The following is a 22455-nucleotide window of genomic DNA, read 5'->3' as shown; positions in this document are numbered from 1 at the left end:
TCCCATATATATGGGAGTTTATTAAGTATTAACTTACGTGATCACAAGGTCCCACAATAGGCTGTCTGCAAGCTGAGGAGCCAGGAGAGCCAGTCTAAGTCCCCAAGCTGAAGAATTTGAAATCCAATGTTCAAGGGCAGGAAACAACCAGCACGAGAGAAAGATGAAAGCTGGGAGGCTAGGCCAGTCTCTCTCCCTTTCATGTTTTTCTGCCTACTTTATATTCGCTGAAAGCTGATTAGATTTTGCCCACCAGATTAAGGGTGGATTTGCCTTCCCCAGACCTTTGACTCAAATGTTAATCTGTTTTTGCAACACCCACACAGACACGCCCAGGATTAATACTTTGTATACCTCAATCCAATCAAGTTGCCACTCAGTATTAACCATCACAGCAGTATAGAGTTGCATCTTTCATTTATTTAAATCAAATCTGATACTCTCTGCCTTTGAACTGGGATATTTAGACAATAACAGTCAATAATATGATTATTGATATGGCTAGGTTTACATCTACCATTTTGCTATTTGTTTTAAATTTGTTCCATCTGCTCTTTGTTCTTCATTTCTGTTTTCTTTTGGAATAATTGAGTATTTTAAAATATAATTTTATCTGCTTTGTTGAGTTATTAGCTATGACAATATTTTTTATTTTGTTATTGTAGCAATTGCTTTAGGGTTCCTGGTATACATCTTTAACTTAACACAGCTTACCTTCAAGTGGTGTTATACAACTTCATGTACAGTATACAATCTTTACAATAGTACACTTTCATTTTTCTTCTCCCAGCCACTGTGCTACTGTTCTCATTTATTTCACTTTTATGCAGGTTATACATACAATACTACATTGTGGCCATTATCCAAAAAGGGAATTATCTTTTAAAGATATCTATCTATCTATCTATCTATCTATCTATCTATCTATCTGTCATCTATCTATCTATCATCTGTCTGTCTGTCTGTCTGTCTATCTATATTTATTTATTCTTCCCAACTTTTATTTTAGTTTCAGGGAGTATATGTGCAAGTTTCTTACCTGGGTAAATTACATGTTGTGGGGGTTTGGTATACAGATTATTTTATCACTCAGGTAACATGCGTAATAGCCAATAGGTAGTTTTTTGATCCTCACCCTTCTCCCACCCTCCACCCTCAAGTAGGCCCCAGTGGCTATTGTTGCCATTTTTGTGTCTGTGTGTATTTAATGTTTAGCTCCCCCTTATACGTGAGAACATGCAGTATTTGGTTTTCTGTTCTTGTGTTAATTTGCTTAGGAAAATGGCCTCCAGCTGCATCCACATTGCTGCAAAGGACATAATTTCATTCTTTTATTATGGCTGTGTAGTATCACACAGTGCATATGTACCACATTTTCATTATCCAATCCAAAATTGATGGGCATCTGGGTTGATCCCATGTCTGTGCTATCGTAGATAGTGCTGCAATGAACATATCTGTGCATGTGTCTTTAAGGTAGAGCGATTTATATTCCTTTGGATATATACCCAGTAATGAGATTGCTAGGCTGAATGGGATTTATGTTTTAAGTTATTTGAGAAGTCTTCAAACTGCTTTGCACAGTAGCTGAACTAATTTACATTCCACCAGCAGTGCATAAGCATTCCATTTCCTCCACAATCTTGCCAGTATCTGTTATGTTTTTTGACATTTTAATAATAGCCATTTTGTGGGTGAAAATATTTGCAAACTATGCATCTGACAAAGGTCTAATATCCAGCACATCTATAAGGAACTTAAACAAATTTACAAGAGAAAAACAAACAACTCTATTAAAAAGTGGGCAAAGGACATGAACAGACATTTCTCAGAAAGATACATATGGCCAACAAGCATATGAAAAAAAGGTAAATATCACTGATTATTAGAGAAATGCAAATCAGAACCACAGTGAGATGCCATATCATACCAGTCAGAATGGCTGTTAGTGAAAGACAAAAAACAACAGATGCTGATGAGGTTGCAAAGAAAAAGAAACACTTATACATGATTGGTGGGAATGTAAATTAGTTCAACCATCGTGGAAAGCAGTGTGGCAATTTCTCAAAGAGCTAAAAGCAGAACTACCATTCAAATAGGCAATCCCATTATCTATATTCCAGAGGAATATGAATCATTCTACTATAAAGATACATACACACAAAATGTTTGTCACAGCACTATTCACAATAGCAAAAACATGAAATCAACCTAAACGCCCATCAATGACAGATTAGATAAAGAAAATGTGGTACATATACACCATGGAATACTGTGAAGCCATAAAAAAGAACGAGATCATGTCTTTTGAAGGAGCATGGATATACCTGGAGGCTATTATCTTTAGCAAACTAATGCAGGAACAGAACACTAACTGCTGCATGTTCTCACTTAAGCGGGAGCTAAATAAGAACTTATGAACACAAAGAAGGAAACAACAGCCACTGGAGTCTACTTGAAGGTGAAGGAACAAAGGAGGGAGAGAAGCAGAAAAGATAACTATTGGGTACTGGGCTTAATACCAGGGTGATGCAATAATCTGTACAACAAACCCCCATTACACAAGTTTACCTATGTAACAAACCTTCACATGTACCCTCAAATCTAAAATAAAAGTTTAAAAAACAATAGCCATTCTAACTGGTGTGAGATGGTATCTTATTTTGATTTTCGTCTTCATTTCCCTGATTAGTGATGTTGAGCATTTTTTCATGTTTGTTGGCCACTTGTATGTCTTATTTTGCAAAGTCCCTGTTCGTGTCCTTTGCCCACTTTTGAATGGGGTTATTTGTTTTTTGATTGATGAATTATTTAGGTTCCTTATAGATTCTGGATACTTGACCTTTGTTGGTTACATAATTTGGTAATATTTTTTCCCATTCTGTAGGTTGTCTGTTTACTCTGTTGATAGTTTGTTTTGCTGTGCAGAAGCTCTTTAGTTTATTAGGTCCCATTTGTCAGCTTTTGTTTTTGTTGTGATTGCTTTTGGAGTCTTCGTTATAAAATCTTTGCTGGGTCCTATGTTCAGGATGGTGTTTCCTAGTTGAACCCTTTATCATTATGTAATGCCGTTCTTTGTCTTTTTTGATCATTATTGGTTTAAAGTCTGTTTTGTCTGAAATTAGAATAGCAATCCCTACTCTTGTTTGTTTTCCATTTGGTTGGTAGATTTTTCTCTAACCCTTTACTTTGAGCCTATGAGCCATCTCACATACATGCCACCCATAGGAGGCATGTTTGTATAGCATACAGTTGGGTTTTGCTTCTTTATTCAGCTTGCCACTCTATATTTTAAGTGGGGTGTATGTCCACGGTTAATACTGATATTTGTGGATTTGATGCTGTTATCATGTTTTACCAGGTTGCTATGCAGGCATGATTGTGTAGTTGCTTCATAGTGTCAATGGTCTATGTACTTAAGAGTTTTTGTGGTGGCTGGTAATGGTCTTTTGCTTCCATATTTAGCTGTCTCTGAAGGGCCTCTTACAAAGCAGGTCTGGTGGTAATAAATTCTCTTAGCATTTGCTTGTCTGAAGAGGATTTTCTTTCTCCTTCACTTATGAAGCTTAGTTTGGCTGGATATAAAATTCATAATTGAAATTTCTTCCTTTTAAGAAGGCTAAATATAGGCCCCCAATATCTTCTGGCCTGTAGAATTTCTGCTGAAATGTCCACTGTTAACCTAATAGGATTTCTTTTGTAAGTGACCTAACCTTTCTCTCTAGCTGCCTTTACTATTTTTTCTTATATGTTGTCCTTGGTGAATCTGATTACAATGTATTTTGAGGATAGTTGTCTTATATAATACCTCACAGGGGTTTTCTCAGTTTCTTGAATTTGAATGTTGACTTTTCTAGTAAGGTTGGAGACATTTTCATAATCAATATTGTCAAATATGTTTCCCAAGTTGCTTGCTTGCTTTCTGCTTCTTTCGGGATACCAATGAGTCATGGGTTTGGTCTCTTTACATAATCCCATATTTCTTGGAGATTTTTTTCATTCTTTCTTCTTCATTTTTTTCTGATTCAACTGTTTTGAAGAACTGGTCTTCAAGCTCTGAGATTCTTTCCTCAGCTTGGTTTATTCTGCTATTAATACTTCTGATTGTAATGTAAAATTCTTGTAGTGAGTTTTTCAACTCTATCAAATTCCTTCCTTCCTTCCTTCCTTTGTTCCTTCCTTCCTTCTTCCTTTTTTCCTCCCTCCCTCCCTCTCTCCCTCCTTCTCTACTTCTCTCCCTCCCTCCTTTTCTTCCTCCTTCTCTGCTTCCCTCCTTCTCCTTCCTTCTTTTCTTTCTTTCTTTCTTTCCATTTTTTCCTTCTTTCTCTCCTTTCTTTCTTTCTTTTTCTTTTTCCTTTCTTTTCTTTTCTTTTTTCTTCTTTCTTTTCTTTTTCTTTCTTTCCTTCCTTCCTTCCTTCCTTGCTTCCTTTCTTGAAGTGCAGTGACACAATCTGAGCTCACTGCAACATCCACCTCCTGGATTCAAGAAATTCTCCTGCCTCAGCCTCCTGATTAGCTGGGACTACAGGCATGTACCACCATGCCCAGTTACTTTTTGTAGTTTTAGTGGAGACATGTTTTCACCATGTTGACCAGGCTGGTTTCAAACTCCTGACCTCAAGTGATCTGCCTGCCTCAGCCTCCGAAAGTGCTGGGATTACAGGCATGAGTCACTGCGCCCAGCCTTCTTTCTTAAAATGGTTATTTTATCTTTCAGATCTTGTATTATTTGACTGGATTCCTTACATTCCTTGGATTGGGATTTGGCCCTCTGAATCTCAATGATCTCTGTTGTTATCCAGATTCTGAATTCCATGTCTGTCATTTTAGCGATTTCAGTGTGATTAAGAACCATTGCTGGGAGTAGAATAGTTGTTTGGAGGTAAGAAGACTCTGGCTTTTTGAGTTGCCAAATTCTTGCACTTTATTATTTATTTATTTATTTATTTATTTATTTATTTATTTATTCATATGTGTGGGCTGATGTTCCTTTAATCTTTGAAGGTGCTGTCCTTTGGATGGGGTTTTTTGCTTTTGTATTCTTTGATGCCTTGAGATAGGAGAATAGAGTCTAGAGGCAGGGCGATTCACACTGCCTTTCTAGAACCAAATCAAAAGGAAAACCCCAACTTTCCATGGTCAAGTAACAAAAGGACCAGAGCCTACTCCTTTTCAACCCCCTCCCTGATTTTTCTGCATTGCAGATGAAAAATTGAAAGTACCTCTGATTGATTCCCTCCCACAACCAATCAGATTGGTCACAGGCCTAGTCTTTATTTGCATAGGAATGTAAATTTGTAACTTCACTTCAGCCTCTGTTTGGCCCACTCTTGCAAATCAGATGTTTGCATATGGTGTAACTTTGTAACGTCACTTCAGCCTATGATTGATCACTTTCCATAACCAATCCGACTGGTTGTGGGCCACTCCTTCATTGACATAGGGTATAAACCAAGTACCCAATGGGAAATCTTTAGAGGGTATTTAAACCCCATAAAATTCTGTAACCAGGACTCTTGAGCCACTTGCTGGAGCCCACTCCCACTCTGTGGAGTGTACTTGCATTTCAATAAATCTCTGCTGTCATTACTTCATTTATTCCTTGCTTTGTGTGTTTTGTCCAATTCTTTGTTCAAAACACCAAGAACCTGGATGACTTGTAGTCAAGACCCTCCACTGGTAACAATTTGATGGTGGTATAGTTGGGTTCTGTCAACTGGCTTTGTTTCTGGATAATTTCAGGGGGCTAATGCTCAGTTCACCACTTCCAAGCTGCATGCTCTAACCCTGGGTGGCTGATGCCAGGCCCACGGCTTTGTTCTCTGGCCACTTGGGGTTAAGTGCCTGCTGTGCTGGGGTCTTCCCAACCTGCTGGCAATCACAATCTGATGGGGGATGCTGGAAAAAGCACTTATTTGGGGCAGTGTCAGCTGGGTCCACACACATGCGTGTGCATTAGGGCAGCAAGGACTGAATATGTACATGCATGCCAGTGGCAGTGATGTGGCAGAGTGTGTGTGTGTGTTTGTGCATGTGTGTGTGGACCGGTGGTGAGATACTGCACGTAGGCCTGCAGGAGCAAGGCAGTGGTGTCTATATGTGTGCACTCATGCTGATGCTTTTAAAAATATTTAAAGAGAAAAATCTTGTAGATTTATAGAAGAAAATCCCATGGAACTATCATTTCCAATCCCTTCATTTCTTTGTATAGGTTTATATTTCTATAGGTTATTATGTACATTTTGCTTAAAGACTTCCTTTAAAATTTCTTATAGTGCAAGTCTGATGGTGATAAATTCTTTCAGATTTTATATTTCTGGAAAACTTTTTACTTTATTTTTATTTTAGGATATTTTTGCTGGATATAAAATTATAGATTGGTAGAATTTTTTTCTTTAATTTCAGTACCTTAAAGATTTAAAGTACTGACATTTCCTCCACTATCTCTTTACTTGTATTGTTTCCAAAAGGAAATCTGCTGTCATGGTCATTCATAACTTTGTCTTTCTTTGTGTAATATGCCTACCTTCTTCCCCTACACTGGCACTTTAAAAATTTTCCATTACATCTGAGTCTTGAGCAATTTGATTCTGATGTGTCTAATATAGTTTTTATCATATTTCTTGTACTTGAGATTCATTGAGCTCTTTGGATCTATGGGTTGATAGTTTTTCTCAAATTTGGAAATATTTCAGCCATTCTTTCTCCCATTATTTTTTCTCTTCCTCCCTTTTAGAAATTTCAGTAACGCATATATTATGGCACTTGATGTTCTCTTATAGCTCACTGTTCATTTATACTTTGTTTAATCTGTATTTTATTTTGAATATGTTCTATTGCTATGTGTTCAAGTTCATCAGCCTTTTTTTTTGCAATGGCTAATCTTCCATTAATCTCATGGAGTGTAATTTTATCTCATATATTATCATTTTTATCTACAAAAGTTTAATTCTGATCTTTTTTATGGCTTTCATACTACCACTTGACTTTTTGGACATATATAATTGTTAAAATAACCATTTTAATATCATCTGCTAATTTGTGTCACATCTCTGTTGGTTTCTATTGAGTATTCTCTTCATTATGGGTTACGTTTTTCTTTTTTTTTCCATGCCTCATTTTGACTGGAAATTGGTCATTGTGAATTATACATTATTACTTGTTGAATAATGAGAGCTTTCAGTCTGCCTGACATGAATAGGCACTATTTTTAGCCCTCTCTGGGTGCCTTGCATTGTTGCCTCTAATTTTGGGGTGTTTTCTTCTCTAGCCACAGGTAGTTTACTCATACATATGTACTAACTAGAACTCTACTGAATAGCTAAGCATGGCAATGGTCAAATTTTCAAATTCCTTGGTCCTTTCCGGGGGTTTAGAGGACTTTAAAACTATTTTATGATATGGAATGATTACTGATACTTTAGATGATCAGGAAAAAGGCTCTGATGCCACTTCCTACACCTCGTGTGACTTACATTCACTTATTTATATTGGGTGGAAAGAGCTCTTTGAATAAAATAAATGTCTTAAACCTGATCACTAATGAATTTCAGGTGTATACTCACATATCAAATAGACTGCTATAACTCTAATGGAGGCCTTTTCAGGCGAGAAAATAGGACCCTTGAGAGAGATTTCATTATAAAAGAAGAGTCAAATAGTGAGCCAGAAAAAGTGGGTTGCAGGGAGAAAGGCAGTATTGGTTCTGATATAGCTAGATGGCAGGTACCAGAAATCATTTAAATTCAGCCATACATGGGATGAGAAATGAGGCGATGGTAGGGCATACCTGGGAAAAGATAGTTATACATATGTACAGGTTGGAAAAACTGAATTGAACTCAGAAAACTCAGATATCTTTGTTGGAAACACATTGTAAAGAAATATAAAAGAGAGCTTCCAGATGGTTCCTCACCATATCATCTTTGCTCAGGTGAATGAGTGGACGGCTGTATTACAATAGTTCAGTAAGCAGCTTGATCAAGTAGCACTTTTTCATGTCAAATGGGCCTAAGAACTGCAAAGTGACCCAACAAGACTAGTGACAATGCTGGTGATGCCATTGGCCACCGTCTTGGTGCAGTAGTGGGGAGCAGTGGTGACAGCAGCAATGGTGCTAAAGTTTAAGGCAGTCTATCAGCCGAAAGCAGCAGCAAGACCAGACAGCTAGATGTGAGTGGCTGTGGGACTAACAGAGCCTAGGATGCAAAGTTTTACTAGCTGTAATAGTGAATAAAAGTTATTGATAGGTGCTACAAGGCTTTGTAGTTCTGTGGCCTCATAAAAGAGCTCACTCCCACCCCCACCTATACTCTAATCAGTTAAGTGTAATGCAGAACAAGTTTTCTTCTTCTCAATTCTAAAGGCAATGATGAGGATTTCTGCAGGAATAGATTTATGGGTAAAATTCCAGCCTTGAATGGCTCCATAATAGGACTGTGATGCCTGGGCTGTAGGATCACTACTAGTAAGTAGTTAAATTCAGTGACCATCAACACAGATTTATGGATACATGTCAGAATGGTTGGAGATTCTCAGAAGTATTGGGGTAAGGAAGCTTTGTAAAAGATCCAAACCTCGTTCAGCAGCTAGGGGCATTGAAATTTGAATTCAACATTAATGGCAGTACATCTATATTCACTGTAAAGTCCCCCAGCAAGCCTAATGGCAATGCTCAAGTATTGAGCTATACAATTTAATTATATAATGAGATGCTTTAATAAGTTAGATAAATCTTGATTGAGGCATGTTTTGTACAAGTCATTGTGATAGATCTCATAAAGAATTAATAAGTTAATTCATGGTCCCATCTGAAAAAAATGTTCATAATTTTGTAGAAGGGAGTAGATGAGTGTAAAATATCCGTAGCATAAGGTAGAATACAAAATGAAATCAATGTATTTGTTTTCCAAGGACTAACTATGTGCAGGCATTTAATTACATCCTTAGGATTTGGTTTCAACAAGGTAGGTGATGCGGGAAGCTCGAAGTCTTGAAGAGGAAGCTGTTTAATCTATTTCTTGATTCAAAAATGCTTTGGGGAGGAGGTAGGATCTGAGCCAGGACTTGAATGGTAGATAGTATTTTGAATAGCACAGATGAGGAAATGAGAGCATTTCAGAGAGAGAAAGTCATGAGAGCATGAAGTGGAAAAGTGTAGGCATTTTGCAGGTTGAATAGATTACTGGGTTATACATAGGGGAGTTGTCAAAGGCAAGGCTAAAAAGGTAGGTTGAGGGACACGGTAAGGATTTCATTGACAATTAAAGGCAATAAAGCCATTGAGTATTTTTGAGCAGAGAAATAATAGGATTATCAGCCTCTGCATTATTTCCCTAGTTCCACAAGTTTGCACCTACTGAAGTTCCTCCTTGACAACATAACCCTGCCCAAGTTCTCAACAGCCTAAGTAAAAAGCAGGCAGTATTTAAACAAACTCAGCATTTTTATCTTTAAGTCCACTGGAATGAGGCATTGATCACCTCTATGACCTCTGGAGTTACCTGTCATTCCCATTTTTATTTCTAATGCATCACATTGGGAAACTGATTATTCCTCTTGGAATCTCTGGTGTTGTATATGGTCTGAATCCCGACTGAGCTCACCATGCCCTTGAAACACTATGGACATTGTGATTTTTCCCAATAACGGTGGTGTCCTGTCTATGTTTTTGGTCACCAGTGTCATGGCAATTTATATTTTTCTGCCTCTTTTTCCTATTGTGTTTGGTAAAGAATCATTCATCTTTGGGTCAGATTCAAAAAATGTAAAAGTAATAAAGAATATTAATTTGGCATCAGTGTAGGGGATGGTTTGATATGAAGAGTGATAGCTGGGAAAGTAATATGGAAATACAAGCAGAAGGTAATAAGAATCTGGGCCAGGCATGGTGGCTCATGCCTGTAATCCCAGCACTTTGGGATGCCAAGGCAGTGTGACCAGCCTGGCCAATGTGGTGAAACCCAATTTCTACTAAAAATACAAAAATTAGCCGGGGCTGGTGGCACAGGCCTGCAATCCCAGCTGCTCAGGAGGCTGAGGCAGGAGAATAGCTTGAGTCTGGGAGGCGCAAGTTGCAGTGAGCTGAGATCGCACCATTGCACTCCAGCCTAGGTGACAGTGTTAGACTCAATAAATAAATAATAAATAAAGGTAATAAGGGTCTGAACTATGGCACCATCCAGAAGAAGAAAAAGATGGGAAGAAACAGCAAGTAATGAGAGTGGCACATAGAAGACGCTGTTGCTGAGTTAATAAAAAGAAATGAGAGATATGTGGAGGGAGGGTGATTCAGGATTTGGTAACAAAGTGTAGGGGATGGTGAGGGAGAAATTACAAGTGACTTGAAGTTCTATACTTGGGCAACTAGAAGAGGAGTGATGTGATCAATCAGACCACAGTTCCACTCATTCAGAGATATGTAGCTCAGAAAAGGAATGAATTTTGAGAGTCATGTAATGGGGCTTGGTTGAACCACTCTTGGCTCAAATAAGTGAGAAACTAAAGGGTTTACAATGGAACATATTGGGCTTAATAATAAAATTGTTTAAGAAAAAGAAAAGCTTGTAGGAATATGGGACTACATGTGTGAAGATGACAGGTAGCATATATAATAATTTGGGAATATCAGATTTTTATGTTATAGCTAAAGCCATTGTGATCCTATTGGGTACCATGTTCACTATCTGGATGATGGGATCATTATAGAAGCCCAACTCAGCATCACGCAATATGCCCTTATAACAGACTGCACATGTACTGCCTGAATCTAAAATAAAAATGTAATTTTAAAAAAGAAAGATAATAAAAGGTCTGGGGGCAAAAAGCTGGGGCATGCCTGCTTTTAGTCATGTATATTACAGAAAGAGCTAGAAAAGTGGTCAGGATGAGTGGCAAGGACTCACAGGTTGAGTGAGAACAGGAAGAGGGAAGCATTCCCAATAAACACTTAATCTAACTAAAGGCAGTGTGTTTGCTAAGCAGAGTAGTTTCAATTCATTACTGGTTTCTTGGTGTATCTTCTCCTTTGCCTTGGCCAGAATCTTCTAATCCCTTCTTATACAGAAATTCCGTAGCCATCACTCTCTGGCTTCCACAATCCCCAAATAGTCAATTATGTGTTAGATGACACAAAATTGCAATTTTAGTAGGCCAAAAATTATTGAACATTTGAAATTTTATATGGTTCAACCTAATACTACAGTGGTTTTCCAGTGAAGACACGCACAGGAGATCCTTCAGGCAAGTAAACATTCTTGGTTATCAAACCTCACTTGGGTCGTCTTTGCTGACAAACTGAGCTGAACTACTTGTAGATTCTGAGAACTTGTTTTTCATGAGAGAACAAAGTACTGCCCTAGCTTAAGTGTGTTTTTGGCTCCATTTATTGCTGTCCATTCCACACTGTCCTATATGTCAAGATGTCATGCTTCTTGTCTTGAGCTCTCAGGTGGTCAGGGTTCTAGTAGTATATGTGGCAAATGAGGGATTCATACAGGTTGAGTGTAATGTAGACTGGACATGGACAAGCATCACTCCAGCTGGACCATCTCTGGGAAAATTGTTGTTTGAAAGGAAAGGGAAATCCTCTCCAGATATAATAGAAAGAACTACCAGTCTAACACCTAAGTGCATGTGGGGGCTGGGTGATCTGCTGTGTTGACTTTAGTTGGCTTAGATCCCAGAAAACTTCTGGATGCTCAGACAATGACATTCAGGGAGCTGCAATGCTTCCTATAGATCATTCTGTGAAACAGAATGTAACAGCCTGCCCATCTTCCAAGATATACCATAACAGCAATTCCCCTCTCTCTCTTTTCCTTTTCTGAGCCAGGTAGCACCTCTTTCTAGATTGACAGGATAGCTTATCTTCTTTCTAATTTTGTAAGATATTTAGTCCAAGATATTTAGTAGGTACCCAGATACCTTCTTGTTTGTCTTCTCCATAACACTTCACCATTCCTCAGGTTCTTTTGCAACAGATCTTGTTGAACCTTTATAACCAAAGTTAATCAACCAAAAAATAAATTTATTTCTCCTTGAAGGCAAGCATCACTTAAATTTAAGCTTAAACTTCTGCAGCAAAGGGAGGAAGGAAAAGTTAAATTTCCAATTCTGAACATTTATAACCTGTCATAATAGGTTGTCTCTAAATGGTGGTATCATATCTTCATAACTCTGTGAAAAAGAGTGGTTTGAGATGAGTTGTCTTGTACACATGACAGCTGCATAGCTAGAAAAGTTTTTCTTATAAAGGCTTACTAAGCAAGGAACAAAAGGTTCCTTGCTTGTGGTAAGCTGTGTTTATCATGTAAAGTTTGGAAAGATTCTGATCTGCTTATTGAAGGGATTTGTCATTTTTTTTTGCTTCTTTTGTCTGATTGACCATTAGTTGATGTCTTTTGAAATAAATGGAAATTTTGAAAATTACAGTACTTAAAAAAATTGCTGGGTATTTTTTACTGCAAAACTGACAAAATACAAGCCATTTTGTAAGTACTGATTCTCTAAAGAAATGTATGGGCCTGGGGATTTGGCCTACAAGGGCTGAGAGACAATTTTTTTCCATCTACCACCCTAAATTTAAATATACCTACCATGATGTGTTTCCTTAGAGGGAGGAGAGAAAAAGTGGTATTTTATTTCTGGCCAATTATCTGAAAGAAAAGGCAGGATTTCTACGGAGGAAAATAATGTCTGCTTTGTACATTACGAAGAATGGAGATTTAAGTAGTTTAGCTATACTGCTTGTTGTTTTGGGGCAAAGGAAAGTAGATAGCTAAAGTTTTGTTGGAAAGGAAGGTGGCCTTCATATTTTTCTCTGACTCACTCATTCCTCTAAAATGCACACATACATGCTACCAGGCCACTTGTATGTTTCTCTCAACCAGGTGGGAGGATTCAGGGCCTGTTATGGAGTAAATATTTGTGTCTTCCCTAAATTTCATATGTTGAAATTTCGTATAGGGATGTAGATTTCAACATCCCCAATTTGATAGTATTGTGAGGAGAGACCTTTGAGAGGTAATTAAGCTATCAGGATGGAGACCTCACAAATGGGATTAATGTTCTTATAAGAGGCCAGAGAGCTAACTTGCACTTTTCCCATTATGTGAGGATATCATTAGAAGTTGGTTAGTCTGCAACACAAAAGACAACCTTTACCAAGGACCCTACCATGCTGACACTCTAAACTCAGATGTTCGGCCTCCAGAACTCTTAGAAATAAATTTCTGTTGCTTATAAGCCATCCAATCTATGGTAATTTGCTGTAACAACTTGAACTGACCTAGAACCTTTTGTGGGAAGTCAGATATGCAGTGTTCATTACTATTAGCACAAGAAATGGATTCTAATCCACCCAGAGTGATCCTGATAGAAGCTGGCTGACTTCAGAGCAACTGGTTGTTGGGCAAAGGTGACCATCTGAAACCACTCAGATGCTTGCATGGTGCTTGCTGTCTTTCTATCTGCACCTTGTTAGTCATGGTCTTCACACTCTGAGGTTTTCCCCAGATATTCTCCGTGTGACTGAAAGTTATGCCCCCTTTTTAAAATAACATTTCTGGTTTCTTCTTAATCCTCAAATATTTCTTCCCTCAAGAGGAAGGAAGGAAAAGATGGAGTTGGAGACACCGAGGGAAGACAATTGAAGAAGACGTGTCCGCATCTGAAACTTAACCAAGCTTAGTGTCATTACTAAAACATCAATTAAGTTTCATAGCTGAAACAGGCCATAGGAATCCAATAAGCCATATATATTAAGGCCATTGTATTAGTCTGATTTCATACCACTATAAAGAACTGCCTAAGACTGGGTAACATATAAAGGAAAGAGGTTTAATTGACTCACAGTTCAGCATGGCTGGGGAGGCCTCTGGAAACTTACAGCCATGGCAGAAGGCAAAGGGGAAGCAAGGCACCTTCTTCACAAGGCAGCAGGAAAGTGCCAAGTGAAGGGGGAAGAGCCCCTTATAAAACCACCAGATCTCATGAGAACTCACTCACTATCATCAGAACAGCATAGGGGAGACTGCCCCCATGATTTGGTTACCTCCAACTGGTCTCTTCTTTGACATGTGGGGATTATGGGAATTGCAATTCAAAATGAGATTTGGGTGGGGACACAAAGTCTAGCCATATCAGCCAACAAGGGGACAGATTTCAGAAATAGATTTTTTTTTTGGAGGTAGGGGAGATCTGTGATCAATCAATAACCCATTTCTCATAAGACAACTTTTTTTTTTTGAGACAGGGTCTCACTCTGCCACTTAGGCTGGAATGCAGTGGTGCACACATGGGCTCAGGTAATTCTCCCAACTCAGCCTCTGGAGTAGCTGGGAAAGCAGGTACATGCCACCATATTTTGTATTTTTTGTAGAGATAGGGTTTCACCATGTTGCCCAGGCTGGTCTCAAACTCCTGAGCTCTAGCGATCTGCCTAGGATTACAAACATGAACTCCTGTACCCAGCAATTTTTTTTCTTTTTTAAACAAGAAAGTGGCTTATTTTTTCTTCTAACATTCACATATTCTCATGGGAAGCTGAATTCCAAGTATTTAACAATTATCTTCTGAGTTTACAAATGGATCTTCCTGAAGATCAACTAAATAATCCTTTAGAAGCTAAAAAAAAAAAGGGGAGGCTAGCAAAACGTAACTTTTTGTTGTAAAAAGTTGCTTCTGCCAAATTAAATGAATCTGCATAGCTGGAGCTATGACCCTACTTGGGGGAGATATATTTTAGATTCATTCAGTTTGTATCACAGCCATCAAGCAATAGCAATCTGGCAGCATCTCTGCTGGTGCCCTACTTTGGCATACATCCTTCTGGAACCGCTAGAGGTCCCCTCTTCTCTATATGGACATTATTAATGTCAGAGCTAAACTTTAATCTTAAAATGAAGTGGGCATTTCAGGTTGCTCATATAATCCTAATATTTATGGCTTCTCTCCTGTCTTGAAATTTTCTCTTTTAAACAGAATGTGGTATTTCTGTGTGTGTATGTGTGTGTTGGAGAAAGGAGAGGCAACAGCTGGGGAAAGTAGTCCCTTTCTTTGTTTCCAGGATGTTGGTAGTCATTGGTTACTTATCCCTGAATACTGTGGTTCATGAGGAAGATTTTTAAAATAAGAAAAAAAAATAGTACTTGAAGATGCTATAGAAAATTCCTAGTCTGTATAAATCTGAACAAACCAAGGAAACCAGAAGTTAGGATTCTTGCCTAGTATCTTGCCTCTTGTTCATTGCTGAGCCACTATGAAACAGCAGTCTGTTTTCTCCCAGAAACCTCAATGATTTTTCTTTTTAACTCTAGTATGCTACCTGAATAATGGCAAGGAAAATGAGAGCTGGCTCCATTACTGTGGATTAAATGATCTCAGGCAAAACACTTAGCTTCTCTGAGCTTACATTTGCATCCGTAAGATGGAAATCATAGCAACTATCTTAATGATTTCTTGGCATTCTATCTTCGTATTCTGTGAAGAAGGAATGAGATGACGTGAGTGATGCTTTTTTGAAGAATGTGTAATGCTGTGCAGATATTAGAATCTCTTGATTCAATGAAATCTTCTTGTTTTCTGTATTTTGGAAGTAGGTTGGTGTCTGTGCTTAAGCTTTTGAAACAGACTCTGACAATATTGTGTAAGAAACACCAAAGTTGAATGTTGGTTCTAATTCATATTCCAGAGTGTTTGTGTAGGGGTAAAAGTCTCAATCCAGCCTTGCTACAGTGTGAAGATGGGCAATTAGAATGGAGTGTGTCACTAAAAATAAAATTTTATCTAAAAATATAGAGTAAGGAAAACACAGGTCTCCATTTTTCTTGGCTAGATGAGGTGAGTATTCTCCTGCTTGTGAGTTTTCTTAAAGCCATGGTTTTTAATGGCTATCCCTGAAGCAGCAGCCAGCTGTGACAGCAGACACCAACATGTTCCAGATGTGGAATGCTATGCAGAAGCACCAGAGGGCAAGTGTTACGCACCAGGGAAAGGGATGCAGTAAAATGATTTGAAAACATTTTAATTTATTCACCTTCACCTTGAGTATTCAAAAATGCAGGGTTCTCTACTTGCATATAGAGTCAAAACCCAGCAACAGACTATAACCCTCAAATTCTAAATCAATATGGCCATACGCAATACAATAGCTCCCCCACATCCCTGGTTGTACTTTTTGCAGTTTCTTTCAGCTACCGTTGTCAACTGTGGTCCAGAGATAGGGGAGTGTAGCAAAATAAGATATTTTAAGAGAGAGAAAGAGACCACATTCACATAACTTTTATTACAGCACATTGTTATAATTGTTCTGTTTTATTATTTTTGTTGTTAATCACTTACTGTGCCTAATTTAATAATTACTTAATTTTTTGTTTGAAACAGGGTCTCACTCTGTCACCCAGGCTAGAGTGCAATGGTGTGATCTCGGCTCACTACAACCTCCACCTCCCAGCTGTGCCTAATTTATAAATTAAATTTTATCATTTGTATGCATGTAAAGGAAAATGCCTACTGTATATAGGGTTCAGTACTCTCTGTGGTTTTAGGCACTCACCAGGGGTCTTGGAACACATGCCCTGAGGATCAGGGAGGATTACTACACAAGCAAAAGGAGGAGGAGAAGGGAATCTTTCAAGCAATCATCTTTTATACTTTTCACAGCAACTATCTCATAGGAAAGTCTTGTGATATATGGTATTTGTTTACATCTAAACAAGGAGTATGGCATTCCATCTATGAAATGCTTTAGTGAATTATAAACAAGGAAGGAATAGAAAGGCCAGTGGAGTTCCATTGTGGCCATCAGATAATATGTAAAATATTTGCATATATTGGCTCCATTAGAAAATCTCAAATATGGAAGATTATTTGGAGGAGGTGAATACTATGTGTTTTAAGAAAACATTCAGGAAAACAGTGGAGGGGGAAGCAATACCATTAAAAAGAAATAGAATCAGGAAAACAATATTACCTTGTTCTTCTTCCTAAATTTAGACTACCACAGCTGAATATGAGCAGAAAACAGAAAAGATGGTATGCAGAAGGCAGGCGTTTGTCCTAATATCCTGGTGCATTCGATATAAGAAAGCACCAGCTACATGCCATAAGATCTAATTACCAAGAATTGCCTTTCCTGCCCCACAGCAATCATTTTGATGACAGGCTTCTCTGCACTGTAAAACAAAATGGGGATTCTGTGCTGTATAAACTGCCTCAGCGCTTCCTTTCCTTCCTCTGCTATCAGCCTCCCCATCTCATTTATTTTCCACGTATTAATGGTAGCAGTCACCTTGAGCTGGTGATGCAGAGTAATTTTCACAGAAACCTTGATCAGAAACCATAAATCAGCCTGATGTGCTTTTATGGTCTAATAACATTCAGGTTGCTCCTACAGGCCTGCATGTAAAACTGCATTGCAGTGAATCCTTTGAGGTTTTTTTTTTTTTTTTTCCCTCTCCGGCTGTGCTCTTACTTTCCTTCTTGTGCACACTTTCTCTCTCTCTCCTTCCCTCCCCTCGCTTCTCCCATCTCTCTAGGCACATATGTATGCATGTGCACCTATGTCACATGGATACAGTTCATTTTAACAAAACCACACTAAAATGGCATTATACATGCTCCCTCATGGTGGCAGGGGTGTCACATTCTTTCGGGAGGATAAAATGATGCATTTGTTAGATTCTCAGTGGTTTGTCGTAACAAATGAACTGTCTCTGATCAAAAACTAAAATGATATAACTGTTTTAGGCACCGTTGAGTCTGTCAAATGATTCAATTATTTTTCCTTGTTAGGACAATTGCATGCTGCATCCATATTGGCTCTTTCCCTATTCCTCAGGGCTACACTGTGGCTTGGTTGACTTCAGGCTGAGTTGAATCTGACTCTGGCCCATGATCTGCAGTGCCACAGACCACCTGATGGTCTTGCACTCCCACTCTACTCCCTTGGAGAATGAAGAAATATAGTATGGAAAAGGATTTAGTGGAGTGGCAGGAAGCAGATGGATGGATTTGAGGTGAGGGGAGGAGTGAAGACTGGGTAAATGTGTCAGGGAAGCAGTGATGAGAGCAGTGGGGTTGGCAGCTTAGCAGAGACTGTTGAGATGAGGTGCTGAGCCTGTCCCTGGGGACAGCAATGCTGGGGCTTGCAATGAAGCCCTGGTGTCTAATCGTACTAGTGTAGGATTAGGGGTGGAATCAGCACATGTATCTGAGTTAACCATATTGATGATCATCCACCCCAGCCTGCCCCAACAATCTAAACAGATCCATGCACATCAGCTCAAGAGCTAACAACAGAAAATGCAAAGCAGCTCAGGCCCAATCCATACCACCTTTACCTACCTGTGACCCTGCCAGCTAGACATCCCCCAGGTGGGTGCCCTGCCTGGAGCATGCAGCAACTTATATTTAGAATAAATACCTTGCATCCATGTTTTGTACAGAATAGAAGTACCTGCAACAGAAGACAGGGTCACTCCTGCATTGCTATTTGGTAAATTAGTGCAAGAAATTAACAAAGATCATTTGACTCAATATTGGAGAATGTTTAGTTTGGCTTTGGAAGTGAGAAAAGCTGGCAACAATTTCTGATATTTCACAGTAGACCTACATAAATTCCAACATTCTTAACCGGTGCTTCATGAATATACCAAGGGAAAAAAGTACCCTGGGGCATTAATCAAACTTTCCAAGATACTACTCCTTGCTCGGTTAAAAGATACATGTCCAATTATTTATATATATATCTATTTTTATGTCTACTAACATTGCTTGTGTGTGTGTGCATTCACGCACACACTCATTTGGTGTAATAATATAGCAAGCATTTGCAAGGATACTCAAAATGCCAAGTAAGGATAATTGCAGAGCACGGATCTTGGCTTCATCTGTAGGGCTCTTTGTTTGCAACTGTAAATCATGATGTCTAATTCCCTTGTCTCACATGCAATGGTGCTCAGGCTCGGCAGCAGTAGCCACGGTCTCATTTGTTAGAATTCATTTCCTGTAGTTAGAAAGTTTTTTCATCACCAATATCTCAGGGAGCTTCTACCAGTTCTGCACCCTGAATCTGCAGTAACAGCTCAGTGTTGAATTTTCAGAAATTGACAGGCAATTTCTCCTTTTGCGATAGCCTGGGCTTTTCAGCATTGCAGTAGCAAAGACTACATGTGAAAAGGAAATGTGGGTGAGCAAAATTCCTTTCTCTCCACAGTATCCACTGCCCTTCGATTCACAGTCCAGCATTTGTTGTCTGTTTAGGAACTATTTCTAAACCCTCCTAGCTGGAGGCAATGTACACCAGACCAGTGGGGTGGGAGCAATAAAGAAGAAATGCAATAAAGAACAAATTCTTTTCAGATTAGCTGATTGGCAGTTGTGAATAATGCAGCTCCAGCACTAAAGCAAGAAAGAGCAGCCTCAACCTTGGCACTCATTATTTAGCTGTAAGCCTTTTTTGCTAGGAACATTTTTCTCTTTCAAGTCTTAAAATAGGTTAACTCCTTATGATCCAGCTATTCGTCCAAAAACGTGAACTCTAAAGACCAGTCCTGGATGTGAATTGATAGCAAGAAACCACGGCATCCTCAAGCAACTTTCTTACCTGCACTGAAATTATGACGGAAAAAACTTACCCAGTGAGTTAAATAGCATGCGTTCTGCATCAGACCTGACAGGCATTAAAAATAAATAAATCAGGCACATATGTAGTTTATATGTATGGCTACATAAAGAATTCAGGCCATTAAAAAGCGGGAAGAGAAAATGTGAAATGATCATTTGGTGATTCTAAAGCTCTCTCCATTCTTGGCAGTTATGAGAACACAGTCAATCAGGAAGACTTTCTTTAAATCCTCTGGCCTAGATCAGATTAATAATAGGCTGGGTTTATTTCAAACTGTTATAAAATAAACAAAACAGAAATTATCCCTTTTTATTATTCTTTTGATTCAACAATATGTTTGTGTTATTGTTAATTGTAAATGTCAACTATGACATTTATTGAGAGACAGGAATTTTTTTAAATCATTTGTCTCTTCACATATTTTCCTTGTTTTATTGAAATATTTCTTTAGATATTTTAAACCAAATATTTTTAAGTCCCAAAGATTATAATTTTTAAATATTGCTGCTATTTCTTATTATAAAAATCAATACATTTTTAAATAAAATACTAAATGGCTAACTATAGAATTTGTCTGAAAAATTTGCTCTGTCAGACCCTGTGATTGTCAAAAATAAGTGATTACCTAGTTTCAGTGCTATTAGTGGCAGTATTTGGGGAAGGAATTAATGGGTCCTTAGCGGCATAACCCCTTCTACTGTTCATTTCCTTCCTTGCATCCTAGGTTGTGAATCTTTATGAGAAGGAATACTGTTTCAGTCATCTGCACAATCACCTCAACCTTTCTTAAAACTTGACTCGTATTTGGTTATCAATATGCAAGTTTTGAATAAACATATACAAATAGTATAGAACAGGTGATTAACAGCTTGGGTAATATACTATGTATTCTTAAAATATGCTGATTTTCTTAATTATACAATGATACATTTCTAGATATCTTTATACTAAAGGCCATTTGAAAAAAAAATGTTAAACTTTTCCAAAATGATTTGCATATACTTCAATTAGGTTCTTGCCTTATAGGGTTGTTGGAAGTTAAAAAGCTCTGCTCCTGTAAGCTAATATACAAATATTGGAGATGGGTATGTACTTATTTTTTAGTCTGTAGCTAAAGAATAGGACATTATGTAAGTCTCAATGGTCTGTCAGTGAATAATTATTGAACCCTTAGTGTATAACCTACATTTCCCAATTTATAAAGAATGTCAGAGCCATGACACAACTGACTTAAGCTCTTTTTTTTTTGATAGAGACACATCTGGGTCTTTAATCATTTCGGTTGTTCTTCTATAGGTGCTTCCAGTGCAAATGTAGTTAGAACATTTCTTGCTTGGCTTAGCCTCTGAGACCCTGGCTTTAATTGTGTCCCATCAATTAATCTTCTACTCCAATTCTTGATGAAACTAACAATTCAAAATGCTAAGACTTTCCCCCTCTTTCCTCTCTGTATTTTGGTGGTAGTAGTTGTTCTGCCTCTCCACCATGCTATGTTATGCTCCTATCTTTTCTTGATAACATTGTACCCATCCTTATAGGCCCATCTTAAATAATATCGCCCCCAAGAAAGCTGTTCCTGTCCCCTCAGCTAAATGTTCTCCATCCCTTGCTTCAAGCTCCAAAAATGTTTCATTACACACTTACAGCTCACATGCATGGGCCTGTGGTACAGTCATGGAAGGCGTTTGATCTTTTCCATATTAATTGTCAATGTTGTCTGTTACATATTTGTCTGTATCTACACAGGGAAGTGAAAGGTGACTCATGATGTAATTTTTATGCCTGTTGATGCACATTTTCTATGTGTTTACTGATACCCACAAAACCTAAACTTTTGCTTTTATTAAAATTATCTTACAGTAGTTTTATTTTTCTCTTCTGACCTTTCTCAAGACGGAAAATCTGTTTTGTTCATCTTTATTTATTTATTTATTTTTTCTGGAGCAGGTAGCACTGAGTCTTATATAGATCTGAGATTCTATAAAGATTTGAGTTTAAATAAATTGAATATAATTTATGTAGAAAGCATAAGGTGGAACAGAGAAGACATTAGTGTTTTATTTACACATTATTTACCAAGCACCCACTATAGTGGTTAAAGATACAGAAATACATGGAATATAGCCTTTTCTCTCCAGAAACTTACTATCCCATAGAAGAAAGCAGACTGATAATTATAGGCAGTTACAATTCAATGTAAATATTACAGTGGTAGGGATAATCACAGTCTTTTTTTTTTATTATACTTGAAGTTCTAGGGTGCATGTGCACAACATGCAGGTTAGTTACATATGTATCCATGTGCCATGTTGGTGTGCTGCACCCATTAACTTGTCATTTAACATTAGGTATATCTCCTAATGCTATCCCTCCCCCCTCCCCCAACCCCAGATAATTGTAGTCTTATGGGAGCTCATAGAAGAACAACTATGGGAAAGGTTTGTAATTTATTCCTCTCTTCCAAACCTTCTAAAGGTGCTTCAGGCTTGTAAAAAAGAAAAAAAACAGAAATACTAGGTAATTATGAAAAAAGTACAATAAAACTAATAAGAGAAATAATAAAAAGAGGATGAATGAGGAAGTGTAACCCAGAGAGGCTTGTGCACGTTAAGTACATACATGCGGGAGGAGCAAGCCTGGAGTTCTGAAAAGCAAACCTCTACAGAAGCATCCTAGAAGGAAACTCTTCCCCCGGAACTCAGCAAGGCATTGCAAGCAGGGCAGCTACTGCACTGTGATTTTGCATCCCTGGTGTCAATATTTTCATTAGTTGCCAGTAACAACTCAGAGTTGTACAATCTGTGCTCTCTGTTAAGTGTTGACATGGA

This window comes from Nomascus leucogenys, chromosome 22a, assembly GCF_006542625.1.
Source record: "Nomascus leucogenys isolate Asia chromosome 22a, Asia_NLE_v1, whole genome shotgun sequence".
Classification (NCBI taxonomy): Eukaryota; Metazoa; Chordata; class Mammalia; order Primates; family Hylobatidae; genus Nomascus; species Nomascus leucogenys.
Note: the sequence above shows the minus strand (reverse complement) of the source record.